Source organism: Bos indicus x Bos taurus, chromosome 6, assembly GCF_003369695.1.
Source record: "Bos indicus x Bos taurus breed Angus x Brahman F1 hybrid chromosome 6, Bos_hybrid_MaternalHap_v2.0, whole genome shotgun sequence".
NCBI lineage: Eukaryota > Metazoa > Chordata > Mammalia > Artiodactyla > Bovidae > Bos > Bos indicus x Bos taurus.
In genome coordinates this window covers 3,514,992-3,532,487 of record NC_040081.1, presented here as the reverse complement: position 1 = coordinate 3,532,487, position 17,496 = coordinate 3,514,992, and the positions used below count along the sequence as shown (strand labels likewise).

At 39.9% G+C, this 17,496-nt stretch overlaps 1 long non-coding RNA gene and 1 other non-coding gene across 2 annotated transcripts; one reads left to right on the top strand and one right to left on the bottom strand.

The window, feature by feature from the left end:
* Nucleotides 1-11,985: 11,985 nt before the first annotated feature.
* TRNAW-CCA lies at nucleotides 11,986-12,057 on the top strand. Its single transcript has one exon. It is a non-coding gene; the product is annotated as a tRNA-Trp (tRNA).
* A 3,647-nt stretch (nucleotides 12,058-15,704) lies between these two features.
* On the bottom strand, nucleotides 15,705-17,495 carry LOC113893978. The gene is made up of 2 exons (XR_003511419.1): nucleotides 17,348-17,495; nucleotides 15,705-16,393 (listed from the first exon to the last, which is right to left on the bottom strand). It is a non-coding gene; the product is annotated as an uncharacterized LOC113893978 (long non-coding RNA).
* Nucleotide 17,496: the final 1 nt, after the last annotated feature.

Below are 17,496 nucleotides of genomic sequence, written 5' to 3'. Positions count from 1 at the left end.
CATGCCCTGAACCACCATAAAATTTATATTTTTTAAAATGTGTGGGATTCTTAAATGACTTTGAAGAATCCTTGATATCCATACACTTCTTTATACCTTTGTTCTAACAATGTACTTTATATCTAAGTTGTTTGGGGAGCTATTTCTGGGATCTTGTGCTGAAACTTTCCCAGATGCCAGAAAAGCTATTGAGGAAATTGGGTTTGCAAATTTGAAGGCTACAGCCCTCATATATCAAAGGCATATGGTTATATGTCTGGAGTCACATGTGTTGACCTAATTTAATAAAAAATAAACACTGTATGGAAAAGTGTGTGTGTGCTCAGTCATGTCCAACTCTTTGCAACCTCACGATTTTAGCCTTCCAGGCTCCTCTGTCCATGGAATTCTCCAGGCAAGAATACTGGAGTGGGTTGCCATTTCCTATTCCACTATGGAATATTACTTGGACATTAAAAAGAATAAAAGAATGCCATTCTCATAGATGGAACTAGAGATTATCATACTAAGAGAAGCAATTCAGAAAGAGACAAATAGCATATGATATCATTTATATGTGGAATCTAAAATATGACACAAATGAAAATATCTATGTAACAGAAACAGACTCATGGACATAGAGAACATACTTGTGGTTGCAAAGGAGGGGTGGGGGAAAGAAGGACTGGGAGTTTGGAGTCAGTAGATGTAAACTATTATACATAAGATTGATAAAAAACAAGCTTTTACTCTATAGCTCAGGGAACTGTATTCAATATCCTGTGAAAATGAAAAAGAATATATACAATTGATTTACTCTACCGTACAGCAGAAATTAACACAACATTGTAAATCAACAACACTTCAATAAAATAAAAAAAAAAGAATATTGTAACAGAGGAAGTTTAGTAAGAGCCGTAGGCAGTGTTTATTACTGTTAAATATGAACTGAGGCCTGTCCTAAATGCTTTTCACATATTGTTCAGTCCTCATGACCACTTTACTAGGGTATTATGAGCCCCATTTTTGTTTTCAGAGCAGTTTACAACCTGCTCAGGACCACCTAGCAAGCAAGTTGAAGATCTGGAATTCAAACCAGGTAATTGGAGCTCTTTATCTATTAAACTCCATCTCAAGAAACCACATCCAAGGGTACTAAATACTTGCAAAAGAACCTCAAAGAAGTCACCCTATTTGTTTTCAGCAAGCCTCTTCATAGCCTCTTTGGTTATTTTGATTGCTAAAGTCCACTAACTTAATCATTCATTGCCCCCATTCCAGGTTTCCTCAAACACCTCATCACTGGGGAGGCCATCTTCCTGATGACGCGGACCTCACAGTAACCTCCTAGCCACTCTCCCTTACCCATGCCTGGCTTGGCTATACTTTTTCTATCACTCACCCCTGCCAGGCATTTTTCATTTGCTTATTTGTTGATTCCTTTAGTGTCCACCAGTCTCTATAATAAATGCTCCGAGGGATTTGTGTATTTTGTTTTACTACATTATCCCAGTATTTAGAATAAACCCTGGTGCGTCATATGCTCACAAAAAATATCTCTATAAATAACTGAATTCTTAAATATGTTTGTTATACAATCTAACTTAGTAGTATCAGAAACAAAGACTGAATAAAACTACCATGATCAGATATAATATATAATTTCTACAAATTTCAGTCTTTCCTTCCAGACCCTATTTATAAGCAGATACTATTTCTTTCACAACCTACTCCAGTATCATTGCCTTGGAAATCCCATGGACACAGGAGCCTGGTGGGCTACTGTTCATGGGGTCGCAAAGAGTCAGGCACAGCTGAGTGTGCACACACACAAACACTTGCACACTCTCATAACAGAGTTTCCAATATGATTTCATTTTTTCAGATAACATTATCAGATCAAATAAAAAATTCAAGTCTGAATGAATTGTTTGTCAGTGACCTTCAATAAGTTACCCTTTCAGGCTCAGTTTTGTTTTACTTTTGTTTTCTTAAGTAAAAGCAAAGTTGGTCAAAGATTTTCCATTTGCACATTAGAAGTCACATTTCCCTGCCTTTTATATTTTCAGAGGTAGAAATTATAGTTCTAATCCAGTAGTATTTAGCTAAAACAAGATTTCTGAAATGCAAACTATGTTTTCCTTTCATGCCACCTCTTAAAGATCATTAAAAATTTTCCTAATCACTAAAGAAAGCACATGTCAATGATATAGATCTGACATTTTATGTTTTACAAACTTCTTCATAAAATATTCTAGCAACATTTTGATGGATTCGAAGGTTGCAAAAAATATCAAATAGAGTTTTCTTTGCATTTCTTTCTTTCCAAAAGATGAGACTCAGTTCAGGTCAGTTGCTCAGTCATGTCCGACTCTGCACGCCAGGCCTCCCTGTCCAACTCCTGGAGTTCACTCAAACTCATGTCCATCGAATTGGTGATGCCATCCAGCCATCTCATCCTCTATCATCCCCTTCTCCTCCTGCCCCCAATCCCTCCCGGCATCAGGGTCTTTTCCAATGAGTCAACCCTTCGCATGAGGTGGCCAAAGTATTGGAGTTTCAGCTTCAGCATCAGTCCTTCCAATGAACACCTAGGACTGATCTCCTTTAATATGGACTGGTTGGATCTCCTTGCAGTCCAAGGGACTCTCAAGAGTCTTCTCCAACACCACAGTTCAAAAACATCAATTCTTTGGCACTCAGCTTTCTTCACAGTCCAACTCTCACATCCATACATGACCACTGGAAAAACCATAGCCTTGACTAGATGGACCTTTGTTGGCAAAGATGAGACTAGGCCAATGGAATTTGAAATCCAAAAGTAATGCTTACTGAGAAGAATTTGTGGTAGAAATGACACCAGCTGTCTATTCTTTCTTAGCAGCTTAAACAACACACATTTATTATCTCACAGTTTCTGTGAAGTCAGGAATACAGACAGAGCTCAGCTGGGTCTGCTAACAATTCTCTCTAAAGGCTGCAGTCAAGATATCAGCCAGAGCAATTTCCTGGTGGTCCAGTGGTTAATAATCAACCTTGCAGTGCAGAGGCCATCAGTTCAATCCCTGGTCTGGTAAGATCTCACAGCTAAGCTGTGTGCCAAAGGCAGTGAAGCCCACACCCTGCCGATAAGAGAAGCCACCGCAAAGAAGCCTGTGCACCACAGCTAGAGAGCAGGTCCCACCTGTTGCAACCAGAGAAAGCCTGAGTGCAGCAATGAAGACTCAGTGCAGCAAAAAAAAAAAAAAAGAGTCGGCCAGGGCTGGGATCTCATCTGAAAGCTTAATCTGAGATGCATCTGTTTCCACAATCACGTATGTGGTTTTCAGTAGAAGTATTCAATTCTACTTGTGCTGTGCATTATGGGTCTCAGTATCTACTAGGCTCTTGGCTGGAGGACACCTTTAGTTCCTTGCCACATGGAACTTTGCATCATCATAGAAATCTGCATCATCAAAACCAACACTGGAGAGAACCTGCTGGAAGAATGGAAACTGCAGTCCATCTAATCACAGAAGTGTCATCCCCTTGGTGCTGAGATTTTCTGTTGGCCAGATGCAAGTCACTCACAGGGAGAGGATTACACAGGCCCTGAATGCAAGCAGGTGGGGATCACTGGGGGTCATCTTAAAAGCTGTCTGCCACTGAAGTACTATCTCAAGATAAAACCATATTTCTTGTGAAAGACACGAGGCCACCTGATACCACCTTTTGGCCTTGGTTGTCCACTACTACCTCACTGGAGAGTTGGCATCATCTGGTGTATTCCCACTTCTGCTGACACTGCTGCTTATGAAACAAGCTAAGCATTTCTCCCTAGGCATTGAAAACAGGGTGAGGAAAACAGGGTGAAAACAAGAAAAGGTAGAAACTTTTCCCTGAAGTCATAAATTTGAATGAAGAATTGGTCATGATGTAGGTGCAGCATCCTTGAACTTTGGGCTAAAGGAGAGAGGGGAATGTCGTACAAATGATATAGTCTATAAGAGGCTCTCGGTCAAGAACGGACACTACTTCAGCACATGCAGCTTCTTCTGCTGCTGCTGCTGCTGCTAAGTCACTTCAGTCGTGTCCGACTCTGTGTGACCCCATAGACGGCGGCCCACCAGGCTTCCCCATCCCTGGGATTCTCCAGGCAAGAACACTGGAGTGGGTTGCCATTTCCTTCTCCAATGCATGAAAGTGAAAAGTGAAAGTGAAGTTGCTCAGTCGTGTCCGACTCTTTGCGACCTCATGGACTGCAGCCCACCAGGCTCCTCCATCCATGGGATTTTCCAGGCAAGAGTACTTGAGTGGGGTGCCACTGCCTTCTCCGGCAGCTTCTTCTACGGCTTGTTAATCATTCTTGCCTGTATGCAAGCTTTGGGATTACAGCTGGAGCTCACGTCTCTTTGCATTAATGAGCCATAACTCTTGGTTGTACTTCTAACTATGTGTCAAATCTAAGCATAAAAAATTGAGTTTGATAATCTAATAATTTTGTTGCTGTTCAGTCACTAATTTGCACTGGATTCTTCTGAGACCTCATGGACTGTAGCCCACCAGGCTCCTCTGCCCATGGTAGTACCTTTCTTATCTATACAGATGTCAAAGGCAAAGTAATCAAGTGCGGAAAGTTAAGATCCTCACAGAGAGAAAAAATAAGTAGGTTCGGTGTTAAGGTGAGGTTCACACACTTAGCATAGATGTGGATTCCCATTTACAAGAAGCACAATGGTATAGCAGCTATGAACACAGTCTTCTGAGACAGACTGGGTATGAATGCTGGTTGTATGATTTACTAGCTGTGTGACCTTAAGGGGAAAAAATCACTCAGTTTCTCTTGTGCCCTGGGTTTCCCCATCTGTAAAACAGATAATTTTACCTACCTTATGTTAAAGTGCTGCACTCAATATGCCAGCAGATTTGGAAAACTCAGCAGTGGCCACAGGACTGGAAAAGGTCAGTTTTCATTCCAGTCCCAAAGAAAGGCACTGCCAAAGAATGTTCAAACTACCACACAATTGCATTCATTTCACATGCTAGTAAAGTAATGCTTAAAACGCTTCAAGCTAGGCTTCAACAGTATGTGAACTGAGAACTTCCAGATGTTCAAGTTGGTTTTAGAAAAGGCAGAGGGATCAGAGATCAAATTGCCAACATGTGTTGGATCATAGAAAAAGCAACAGAATTCCAGAAAAAGACCTACTTCTGCTTCATTGACTACATTAAAGCCTTTGACTGTGTGGATCACAACAAACTGTGGAAAATTCATAAAGACGTGAGAATACCAGACCACACTACCTGCCTCCTGAGAAACGTTTATGCAGGTCAAGAAGCAACAGTTAGAATCAGACATGGAACAATTAACTGGTTAAAATTGAGGAAGAAGTATGTCAAGGCTATATATTGTCACCCTGCTTATTTAACTTATATGCAGACTATATCATGTGAAATGCCAGGCTGGATGAAGCACAAGCTGGAATCAAGATTGCCAGGAGAAGTATTAATAACCTCAGATATGCAGATACCACCACTCTTATGGCAGAAAGCCAAGAGGAACTAAAGAGCATCTTTAGTTGAAAGATGAAAGAACATCTTTAGTTGAAGGTGAATGAGGAAAGAGTGAAAAAGCTGGCTTAAAACTCAACATTCAAAAAACCAAGATCACGGCATCCAATCCCATTACTTCATGACAAATAGATGGGGAAACAATGGAAACACTGAAAGACTCTATTTTCTTGAGCTCCAAAATCACTTCAGATGGTGACTGCAACCATGAAATTAAAAGACACTTAGTCCTTGGAAGAAAAGCTGTGACAAACCTATATATCATATTAAAAAGCAGAGACATTACTTTGCCAACAAAGATCTATATAGTCAAATCACTTGTTTTTCCAGTAGTCATGTATGGATGTGAGAGTTGGACTATAAAGAAAGCTGAGCGCTGAAGAATTGATGCTTTTGAACTGTGGTGTTGGAGAAACTCTTGAGAGTCCCTTGGACTGCAAGGAGACCCAACCAGTCCATCCTAAAGGAAATCAATCCTGAATATTCATTGGAGGGACTGATGCTGAAGCTGAAACTCCAATACTTTGGCCCCCTGATGTGAAGAGCTGACTCATTAGAAAAGACTCTGATGCTGGGAAAGACTGAAGGCAGGAGGAGAAGGGGATGACAGAGGAAGAGATGGTTGGATGGCATCATCAACTCAATGGACATGAGTTTGAACAAGCTCTGGGAGATGGTGAGGAACAGGGAAGCCTGGTGTGCTGCAGTCCATGGGGTCACAAAGAGTTGGACGTGACTGAACAACAACATAGGTTAATTATTAGAATTAATATTTATAACACATTAAATCAGGGCCTGGGATATAGTAAGTGTTATATTCATGTTTCTCAAATTTAAAAAATCTATTTAAGTTTTTATGTTATACAGCTCTCAGTTTCTGGTCCAACACAAAGTCAGCTTAGAAATGTCATCCCTGTTCACACAATGAGAAGAAAGCTGAACAAACTAAGTCAATAACTTTTCTTAGAATTTATCATAGAAGTGAGGTCACAGGATAAGCCACTGCCACAGAATTTGGCCAGGCAGCCAGGCAGATACAGAAAATCACAATTTACTAGAGCAGAAACTCTATTATTAGAAACTTATATTAATAGAAACTACAGGAGACATGGGTTCGATTCCTGAGTTGGGTAGATCACCTGCAGAAGGAAATGCCAACCCACTCCAGTGTTCTTGCCTGGAGAATCCCACGGACAGAGGAGTCTGGTGGGCTACAGTCCATAGGGTCACAGAGTCAGATACGACTGATACAACGGAGCAAGCATGCAAGCAGAGCCCAATAGATTGGGATTTTACCATAGCTTCACTAATCTGGGGAAAGAGAAGGACCCAACTTCATCCCTCCCAGCTTTATGGTATCACCTAAGGACCACTTGTAAAGGTCACGCTGGCTCGCTAAAAATCTGAGACCAAAATGTAAGATTATAGAATGCTCCTCTCCCACACACCTTACCAACACATCACAAAGAACTTATATACCTCAGTTCCTTTTATCCTAACCATGATGTCTAACTTTCAACAAAAAAATTACAAGGCATACTGAAAGACAAAAAGTACAGTTTGAAGAGACAGAGTAAACATCAGAACTGGTCTCAGTTATAGCAAGGATATTGGAATGATCAATCTAGGAATTTAAAATAACTATCATTTATACTCTAGGGCTCGAGTAGAAAAAGTACACAACTCACAGAACACAGGAGACAATCTAGATAATCTTGGGATTGGAGGTGAATTTTTAGCTACAACACTATAGAAACAATCCACAAAATAAATTCTGATAAACTGAATTTTGTTAGAATTAAAAATTTCTCTGTGAAAGACACTGCCAATGAGAAGACAAGCCACAGACTGAGAGAAAATAATGCAAAAGACAAATCTGCCAAAGTTCTATCATCCAAAATATGCAAAGAACTCAATAATAAGGAAGTATAACCAATGCAGAAATCCTTCAATAGGTGGATGGATAGACAAGATGTGGAACATCCTTACAATGGATTATTTAGTAATGAAAAGAAATGAACTATCAAGCCACAAAAAGACATGGAAGAACCTTAAATGCATATTGCAAAGTTAAAGAAGCCAACCTGGAAAGGCTAAATTCTGTATGATTCTAATCATATGACATTCTGGAAAAGGCAAAAAAGAGTCAGTAAAAAGATCAGTTGTTTCCAGGGATTAGGGGAGAAGGAAGGATGACTAGATGACTAGGCAGATCACAAATAACTTTTAGGGCAGTAAAATTATTTTGTATGATATGGTAATAGTGGATACATGTCCTTATCTGACACTCTGTGACCCTATGGCATATATCCTATGGAATCCTCCAGGCCAGAATACTGGAGTGAGTAGCTATTCCCTTCTCCGGGGCATCTTCCTAACCCAGGGATCGAATCCAGGTCTCCTGGATTGCAGGTGGATTGTTTACCAGCTGAGCCACCAGGGAAGCCCAAGAATACTGGAGTGGGTAGCCTATCCCTTCTCCAGAGGATCTTCCTGACCCAGGAATCGAACCGGGGTCTCCTGCGTTGCAGGCGGACTCTTTGACAGCTGAGCTACCAGGGAAGCCCATACATATCATTATACATTTGTGAAAACCCACAAAATGCACGTTAAAAGTGAACCATAAAATAAATTATGAACTTTTGGTGATACTGATGTAGATTCCTCATCTGTAATAAATATAGCACACTGATAGGGGATGTTGACGGTGGGGGAAGTTGTATGTATACTCAGAGGGGAGATATATAGGAACTCTGTATTTTCCACTCAGTCTTGCTGTGTTCTTAACAGTGTCTATTAAGTTTTTAAAAATTCATGCTGTTAAAACAGCTCAGGTTTAGATTGTGGCTTAAAGTTCTCCTGAGTAAAGAGCAAGTTGGAAATCATCCTAAGGAAGTCACAACTTTGCTGGCACCAATAGTAAGAGGTCCATAAAACCTTCTCTGTCTCTACCTCACTCCAGAAATCTGTAAGCCCTCCATTAGCAGTGTCCCCTGGGGAGAGGGGAGTGGATGACGCCTGCAGGCACATTTTGCACAAAACAGACTGGGAATCCCAGGGCTATGTGCCAGAATCAGATGTACCTTTTTTCCCTAGGACATTTAGATCAGGGCTTCTCTGACTTTAGTGCGTGTAGGAATCACTTAGAGAAGTTGTTACAACAGACTGCAGGGCCTCTTCTGCAAAGATTCTGATTCAGTAAGTCTGCAGTGGGGCCTGAGAATTTGGATTGTCAACTGCCACCCTGGTGATACTGATGCTCCAGTCAGTGGATCACATTTAGAAGTTACAAGAATTTTGATGGTTTTTAAAGATGAAATCTTCTCAGTAGATGTTCTGGAATTTATATAGGTGGAGCTTGGGACCAGCAATCTGGCTGAAAGGGAATAAAGAACTGCTCAGAAGGCTGCATCTACTTGGCAAATATACTATATTTACTTAGAATAAGAGCTTATTTGGATGGACTAGGGTGATGGAGACTATGAGAGGGAGACTAAGCAAACTAAGAGCCCATGTTTTGTTTTGCTCTCAGAAAGTTTTAATGATTTTTTGATACATTTAGATAGGGCATGTCCCGTGTAGGTCACCATAGTCCCCATCACTTCCTAAGTCCCAAACTGACCAGCTTCACTCACTTATAACCTGCAAATCATTTGACTTTCCAAGTCCTATACTTAATGATCAGACCCATTATAGTTTTAAAATTATGAGATACTATCTGTAGGCTTTCCTATTGTACCCAGAGAAGAAGTTTCTCAGTTGAGTTCAGTTCAGTCACTCAGTGTGTCCGACTCTTTGCGACCCCATGAATCACAGCATGCCAGGCCTCCCTGTCCATCACCAACTCCCAGAGTTTACTCAAAGTCATGTCCATAGAGTCGGTGATGCCATCCAGCCACCTCATCCTCTGTCGTCCCCTTCTCCTCTTGCCCCCAATCCCTCCCAGCATTGGGGTCTTTTCCAACGAGTCAACTCTTTGCATGAGGTGGCCAAAGTGCTTTCAGCATCAGTCCTTCCAATGAACACCCAGGACCGATCTCCTTTAGAAAGGACTGGTTAGATCTCCTTGCAGTCCAAGGGACTCGCAAGAGTCTTCTCCAACACCACAGTTCAAAAGCATCAATTCTTCAACACTCAGCTTTCTTCACAGTCCAACTCTCACATCCATACATGACCACTGGTAAAACAAGAGCCTTGACTAGATGGACCTTTGTTGGCAAAGTAATGTCTCTGCTTTTTAATATGCTATCTAGGTTGGTCATAACTTTCCTTCCTACAAACATACAAAAAAGAGCCTTTGCTAACCAATACTTTTACTTATTTTTTTTAATTTTATTTTTAAACTTTACATAATTGTATTAGTTTTGCCAAATATCAAAATGAATCCACCACAGGTATACATGTGTTCCCCATCCTGAACCCTCCTCCCTCCTCCCTCCCCATACCATCCCTCTGGGTCGTCCCAGTGCACTAGCCCCAAGCATCCAGTATCGTGCATCGAACCTGGACTGGCAACTCGTTTCTTACATGATATTTTACATGTTTCAATGTCATTCTCCCAAATCTTCCCACCCTCTCCCTCTCCCACAGAGTCCATAAGACTGTTCTATACATCAGTGTCTCTTTTGCTGTCTCGTACACCGGGTTATTGTTACCATCTTTCTAAATTCCATATATATGCATTAGTATACTGTATTTATGTTTTTCCTTCTGGCTTACTTCACTCTGTATAATAGGCTCCAGTTTCATCCACCTCATTAGAACTGATTCAAATGTATTCTTTTTAATGGCTGAGTAATACTCCATTGTGTATATGTACCACTGCTTTCTTATCCATTCATCTGCTGATGGGCATCTAGGTTGCTTCCATGTCCTGGCTATTATAAACAGTGCTGCGATGAACATTGGGGTACACGTGTCTCTTTCAATTCTGGTTTCCTCAGTGTGTATGCCCAGCAGTGGGATTGCTGGATCATAAGACAGTTCTATTTCCAGTTTTTTAAGGAATCTCCACACTGTTCTCCATAGTGGCTGTACTAGTTTGCATTCCCACCAACAGTGTAAGAGGGTTCCCTTTTCTCCACACCCTCTCCAGCATTTATTATTTGTAGACTTTTGGATCACAGCCATTCTGATTGGTGTGAAATGGTACCTCATAGTGGTTTTGATTTGCATTTCTCTGATAATGAGTGATGTTGAGCATCTTTTCATGTGTTTGTTAGCCATCTGTATATCTTCTTTGGAGAAATGTCTATTTAGTTCTTTGGCCCATTTTTTGATTGGGTCATTTATTTTTCTGGAGTTGAGCTGGAGGAGTTGCTTGTATATTTTTGAGATTAGTTGTTTGTCAGTTGCTTCATTTGCTATTATTTTCTCCCATTCTGACGGCTGTCTTTTCACCTTGCTAATAGATTTCTTTGATGTGCAGAAGCTTTTAAGGTTAATCAGGTCCAATTTGTTTATTTTTGCTTTTATTTCCAATATTCTGGGAGGTGGGTCATAGAGGATCCTGCTGTGATGTATGTCAGAGAGTGTTTTGCCTATGTTCTCCTCTAGGAGTTTTATAGTTTCTGGTCTTACGTTTAGATCTTTAATCCATTTTGAGTTTATTTTTGTGTATGGTGTTAGAAAGTGGTCTAGTTTCATTCTTTTACAAGTGGTTGACCAGATTTCCCAGCACCACTTGTTAAAGAGATTGTCTTTAATCCATTGTATATTCTTGCCTCCTTTGTCAAAGATAAGGTGTCCATATGTGCGTGGATTTATCCCTGGGCTTTCTATTTTATTCCATTGATCTATATTTCTGTCTTTGTGCCAGTACCATACTGTCTTGATAACTGTGGCTTTGTAGTAGAGCCTGAAGTCAGGTAGGTTGATTCCTCCAGTTCCATTCTTCTTTCTCAAGATCACTTTGGCTATTCGAGGTTTTTTGTTTTTCCATACAAATTGTGAAATTATTTGTTCTAGCTCTAAACCAATACTTTTAGCTATGTGCTTGAATGAGATCATTAGATAGCGTCATTGACTCAATGAACATGAAGTTGAGAAAACTCCAGGAAGAGGACAGAGGAGCCTGGGGTGCTGCAGTCCATAGGATTGCAAAGAGTTGGACAGGACTTGGAGACTGAACAACAACAGCAACTATGTATCTTCACACAGCAATGAAAAATATTCAGGTAAAAATTGCTTTGTGAATACTATGACTCCCCATAACAATATAGCTTATGATGAACGTAAGCATCTTCCTTTAAGAAAACTTGGCATATAAAACTAGAGATAGAAATTAATACATATGTGAATAAATAAGGCAAACTATAATAGTTTAGGGTAGCCAGATTTTGTTTAAAAATATAGGATTCCCAGTTACATTTGGATTTCAGATACACAATAAAGAATTTTTTTTTCAGTATAAGTATGCCCTATACAAATATTTGGAAAACAAATTGGACATGGGCTTCCCTGGTGGCTCAGAGGTTAAAGCATCTGCCCCCAATGCAGGAGACCCAGGTTCGATCCCTGGGTCGGGAAGATCCCCTGGAGAAGGAAATGGTAACCCACTCCAGTATTCTTGCCCGGAGAATCCCATGGACGGAGAAGCCTGGTAGGCTACAGTCCATGGGGTCACAAAGAGTCGGACACGACTGAGTGACTTCACTTCACTTCCCTGGTGGTTCAGATGGTAAAAAAAATCTGCCTGCAATGTGAAAAATCCAGGTTCGATCCTTGAGTCGAAATGATTCCCTGGAAAATGGAATGGCTACCCACTCCATTATTCTTGCCTGGAGAATTCCATGGAGAGAGGAGCCTGGCAGGCTATACAGTCCATGGGGTTGCAAAGAGTCAGACATGACTTTCACTTTTCCCTTTTCATAATAAACAAACAAAAACCCAAAAAACTATTGTGTATTTGAAATTCAATTGTAACTTAGTATTCTGTATTTTATCTGGCAATCTATGTTAGTTTCCTATTGCTGCTGTTAACAAATTATTACAAACTTAATGGCTCAAAGCAACATAAAATTTATTATCTTACAGTTTTGTAAGTTGTTTTGGAGGTAAGAAATCTAAAGTATGTCCCCAAGGCCACTTTCATTTTGGAAAGGAGGCTCTAGAGGAAAATCCATTTTCTTGCCTATTCCAGCTTCTAGTGGCTTGCCCACATTCCTTGGTTTGCACACACTCCTCAATCTTTAAAGCCAGAAGCATTTTCCTACAGATTTTTATCAACGACTATGAATCTTATTTTTGTAGAAGAGAATGAGTCAGAGGACTTCAGTCACATGCCTGAGACAGAGCCATATGCATAATTTTCTTTGGCCTAGGATTACCCATGTATTACAGTAGTCTGAGTGTACTGAAAATCAACAGGTCCCCTGCATCTCTTCCCCCTCATTTTGTTGTATTTATGACAAGCTCAAGACTTAATTCCTCTGAACATATAGAAGAGCCTAATAATAACAAAAGAGATAGATTCCTGGCATAGTGAACGATAATAATGGAAGCAGAAACTCTTTCAATTATTCAACAGAAACGAGAACAAAACTTGATAAGCTCAAGGTTTTTATTACATGAAGTAAAAAAATATGGAAGGAAAGCATATACTACATGTGACTTATTAGTGTTCAACTGTTGTTGTCTTAATCCATTCAAGCTGCTATAACCAAAATACTGCAGACTGGGTGGCTTATAAACAACAGAAATTTATTTTTCATAGTTCAGGAGACTGGAAGCCTGAGATCATTGTGCCACCATGGCCACCATGCCACCCTGATGGTTGTGCCACCATCTCCTTCAAGTTGCAGAGTTCTTGTAGTATCCTCACATGGTTGAAGGAACCAGGGAGCTTTGTGGGACCTCTGTAATAAGGGCACTAATTTCATTCAGGAGGGTGCCACCCTCACCTCATCTCCCAAAGGCCCCACCTTCAACCACTATCAACTTTGGGGATTAGGATTTCAACATATAAATCTGGCAAGACACAAACATTCACACTATAGTAGTTGTCAAGGCATAACATCTTTTAAGATGTTGATCATGTAGCTTCCTGTTTGAATCTTGAAAAACAGCAAAACAAATATCTCTGATAAAATGTTTGAAAGGCAAAATTCCTTTAAATAAAGAAATAGTAAAATGTGTCAGAACAAGAAAATATATTGCTTTTAACTCTTTCTGATCATAAAAGCTACTCACATGCCTTACAGAAGATTTGGGAAATTCAAAGAAAAAAATTCAAAAGGAAAAAAAAATTTTCCCCAAATCCCATTATGTAGAAATAATCATCTTAACACTTTGCATTATTTCTTTCCATGATAATTTATAGAAAACCAATTTTTATATAGGCAGATTGCATAGCAGATGTATTATATTATACAGTAAATAAAGTGTAAGTTTCCATTTGTTTATTCTGAGATCTGCCCATTGGTTTCTTTCACCAGATGTGCTATGAAATAGGCCTTTCGTCCACTTCTTCACAAGGTACTCCACCAGTCTCAGTGGGTGCTATAAAGGTTAATACAACATGGCTATCTTTATACACTTCTAATAGAAGTATATGTGGTCAGTATTCTTTTGGACACATTTAACAAAAGACCAAGTCAAATGTATTGACTCACAACTGGTAAGTCCAAAAATTGGTACAAGCTACTTCTACATAAAGGATCTACTTTTCTCTCTCTTCTAGAGAATATCTTCAAACAGGTTCTCTCCCTGTGGTGGCAAGATGGCCCTTCATAGTTCTAGACTTTCATGAACCTTAGTATTTATAATCCTAGAGAAGGAAAGACCTACTGTCTCTCAGAGTTCACATGTTCAAGACTGATAGAGGAACTTTTTTGGCCCTGCCTGGGTGTACAGTCAAGGAGGAGAGAGCGGATGGGGTTCCACAATTAGCAGGGCCTGATCACACCCATGCCTGCTTTTAACAATAACACCAGAATCACGTAGGGTCAGGAAAAGGCACTTTACCAAGAAACAGAAGAATGCTGATCAGACAAAGCAACAGATGTCCAATAAAGAGGAGAGAACATCTATACTGAAAGATTTTGTTGAAAACCAGGTTATATTTAGATGGATCATCTAGGTCAAAATACTGACTCAAACTGATTCTTTTTAAGGAGCAGAATGTACAACATTATCTGAATCTCTTCTCAAATTACAAAGGAATTTCCCCCCTGAAAGCAAACAAATATATTCCTTGGGCATTTCAAAAATTTCTTACTAAAAACAAGGTTATGAAGTAAATATATTTTATTATGGTATGTGGATGGGGGTGGAAATGGCTTATACACCTTTGGATTGACTCCAATAAAAGGCAAATGCTCAAGTGCTAAAATTACAATCCTGTAATAGTAAAGAAGGAAGGAATGATGGAAATGACACAAAAGTGGAAGGTGCACAGGGGAAAGGTAGGTAAGCATAGGCAAAGTATTGAAGCAGCAATCTCAGAATAGCGATCAGACATGGCGTATTGGGGCAGTTTCATGCAAAGCCTTGCCAAATCAAAAAAGGAAGGAAACTAACAATTTGAATAGCTATTATGTCAAAAACATGTCAGAGGCTTTCATTCAGACCACTTAACACAAAGCAATTGTTTCCAACCTAAAGACACAGAAGCTGAAGCTCAGAAGGATTATTAATTCACCTAGAGTCCATTTGATCTGAAGATTATCTGAAGTCAAAGTCCATTCTTTTTCTACCACCAAGTTGTTTTCCAGGAAAGGACAGACTATTTCAGTAAAGGCCTATATCCTTTCTGACAAGAAAGAGAAATTACCAAATGCCCACTAAAATGACCCAAAGATTTAAATGATATATTTAGTAGCTAAGAGTTCTGTTGCAAAGCTATAAACATGAACTGTGTTGTTAAAGAACTTAAAGGACCTATATCCTGCAATTGTCTTGCCCCTTTTAAAAACTCAGTCAGCTATCTGAATGTGTAGATATAAGATCTGTTCAATTCCCTTCTTCACAATTTCTGTCTCCAAACAATGTCAAGCTCTTCCTTACCTCAGTCTTGCTTCACATGGGTCCTTCTTCTTGAAAGACTTTTTCTCTCCTGCAGATGATATTCTGGCTGATCTTTCTCATCATGAATGATTTACTTAACTCAGATGTCACCTCTACATAGTGACCTCTTCCAGCACCTAGCCCTATTAAAACAGACTCCTCAGATAACATTTAGTATGTGGAACTGTTTTATTTGTGTATGTTTTAATTGTTTATCTCCTCCAAAGAGAATATACATTTTTTTAAGGGTCAGGAGATTGTCCACCCTGTTTATCCCAGCTCTTGAATTATTCTTAGGACACAAGAAGCTCTCACAAGTAATACAAGTAATTAATTGAGTACACCTATTACAAGTGGTATAAATTGAGACTATCACTGTTAGGGAAACACACTTGAGAGGAGACAGAAGTGGAATGGAGCCTGTGTAGGAGTTACATTGCCTATTACTAAAGCAAAGAAAACAACAGTAATACGTGAATACTAGTGCCCAATTCCAAGCCAGGCCCTGTTCCAAGCATTTGACATGTGCTAAACTGTTTTTCTCATAATCAGTAAGTTTATCATTGCTATTTTGCAGATGAGTAAAAGTGAAATATATAGGCTACATTGGTGAAGGTCACAGAACAATTAAAGGGCAGAATCAGAATCTGGGCTCAGTCAGAATCCTGCTTTTAACTACAGATGGTCCTGGACTACAATGGTTCCACTTTCAGTTTTTCCATGGCTTGAAAGCAATATGTAGAAACCATACTTATGAGTTTTGATCTTTTTCCCAGGCAATGGATATGTAGTCCGATACTCCATGGTCATGTCGAATACTGGTGGCAACCACAGCTCCCTTGGCCATCCAGGAGTCCACCTGAAATGCAGGAAAACCTGGGTTTGATTCCTGGGTCAGGAAAACCCCTGGAAAAAGAAATGGCAATCCACTCCAGTTTTCTTGCCTGGGTAATCCCACAGACAGATGAGTTTGGCTGGCTACTGTCCATGGGGTCACAAGATTTGGGCACGACTAAGTGACTAAACCACCACCAAACAATTGATACAACCGTTCTGTACCCATACATCTATTCAGCTTTTCACATTCAGGACAATATTCAGTAAATTATACGTAATATTTAACACTTTATTATAAAGTAGTCTTTGTGTTGGATGACTTTGCACAACTGCAGGCTAATGTAGGTGTTCTGAGCAAAGTTTAAGGCAGGCTGGGCTAAGCCATGACATTCTTAGGTTAGGTGTATTAATGTATTTTCGACTTAACATGGCTTTATCTGCACATAACTCTACCCTAAGTGGAGGAAGATCTGTACTTCTTGATTCTGTCTCTCCCCAAAAGCCAAGTGGTTGGCAGACGAACACACAAAAGTCCTCTACGCCTGCTATAAAAGGAGGTTAATACCTTAAAATAACTGGGGAGACTGTAAGAAATAAACAGAAAATTTTGTTTCAGTCAATGGTAGGTATAACACGATTAGTTACAAACTGCGAATATTCTCAATTCTTGTCAGCTTTTCAAGGCTTACGAGGTTACACCGTCAGCCGGTAATACCCTAATTCACCATTTCAACTTTCTTCCTTCCCCTACTTTTTACTTAACGGCGTTTCTCCAATTCCAGTGTTTCTCCAATGAATGTGCAGCAAACTCTGCCTCTGCAGCTTTTTAGTAGCCACATCTCAACCTCCTCATCTGTAAAGTAGCAATAATACCTTCTAGTCTACTCCGCTAGAACTGAAGATAGAAGTGTGAGAGTGCTCTACTGATATTAATTTCTATCATTGGTGGTTTTGTCGGGGTCCTTTTCTCGCTTACTTTGTATTAAAAGAAACAGATCTTTCCGGTTTTCTCTGAATTCCACCTCCTTTTGCTTCTCCAGTCAGCAGGAAGAGTTCAGTCAGGATGGCATAACTTTGCTTTGAGCCTGCGCATTAGCGACGCCCCGCTAGCCTCTGCTTTCCCAG